Raw genomic sequence first — 1107 nt, 5'->3', positions numbered from 1 at the left:
CGGAAGAGGGCTGTCCAGGCCCACCCTTCCCCCCTTCTTCGTCCTCCGTCTTATCGAGAGTGAGCACGTCGATCGGCTCATCTCCCGGGGACAGATCTATCACCGGATGGGAGGGGGGGGCAGCCGTCTCGCAGCTCGGCTCGCGCGAAGGCTCGCGCGAAACGCTGCGAGAGGCGCCATCCCTCCTTCCCATAACCTTCTCTGGCGACGGGTACTCCAGGGAACCCTCGCCTGCAGCAGCCTTCTCGGCCGCGCTACGAGGGAACTTCACCTGGCCCCTTCGTACAGCTAGGACCCAATCGTTATTGTCCAGCTCTACGTCCCCTAAATCCCTTTCATCCTTGTAACGGACCTTTCTGTAGGTCCCGGGCTCCACTACCTCCTCATAAAAGTCAAAGGAGGCCTCGTCCCACCCCTCTAGTTTACCGGGAATATGCTCGTCTCTACGGAGCAGCCTCCCGCCAGCGCTCACGAGCTTGTGCTCGAGGATGTAATCCTCCTTCCCCGCGCACTGCTCTCTCCACACACATACCTCGTCATCCGTTGTGAGGTCCACGGTGTCCCGATCGCTGTCGGTGGTGAACAGCAACCATTTTTTCTCAAGTTCGTCCATCCTTCGCCTAAATTCGAGGGTGGCGGGATGAACTTCCTCCTCCTCTCTCGGCTGGCTCACGGCAGTAGCTGATTCCACTGAGGCCCCTGCCGGGTTGACCTCAGCTAGCCCTTGACTCGATGCCGACCGGGCGGGAGCAGGGACGGTACTCCCACCAGGCCGCCCCAGAGGTTCCGAACTCCTCCGGGTGTTGGACTTCTTTGTGCTTCGCATAATTCCATCCATTGTTTGAGTTTAACTATGCGGAGACTCGACTCCGGGCAATATCTTCGGGTTGCCATCCCCTAGACCGGTTGCCACCCAAGGCTCACGAGCCCGCTCTGCCCGGATTTGGTCCGCGGCCGTTTATTCCCCTTGGAGGGTTATTCACGGCTAACCTCCAATCCATAGGAGGCCATTCCCCTATCCGCCACCCGGGGACGCGCCTAGTTGCGGTTTTCTCCGCTCTCCACACGGGTTGAGGCTGCGGGACTCAGCCACGCACCCACCCGGGG

Source organism: Wasmannia auropunctata, unplaced genomic scaffold (assembly GCF_000956235.1).
Source record: "Wasmannia auropunctata unplaced genomic scaffold, wasmannia.A_1.0 LD336101.1, whole genome shotgun sequence".
NCBI classification, from domain to species: domain Eukaryota; kingdom Metazoa; phylum Arthropoda; class Insecta; order Hymenoptera; family Formicidae; genus Wasmannia; species Wasmannia auropunctata.
Note: the sequence above shows the minus strand (reverse complement) of the source record.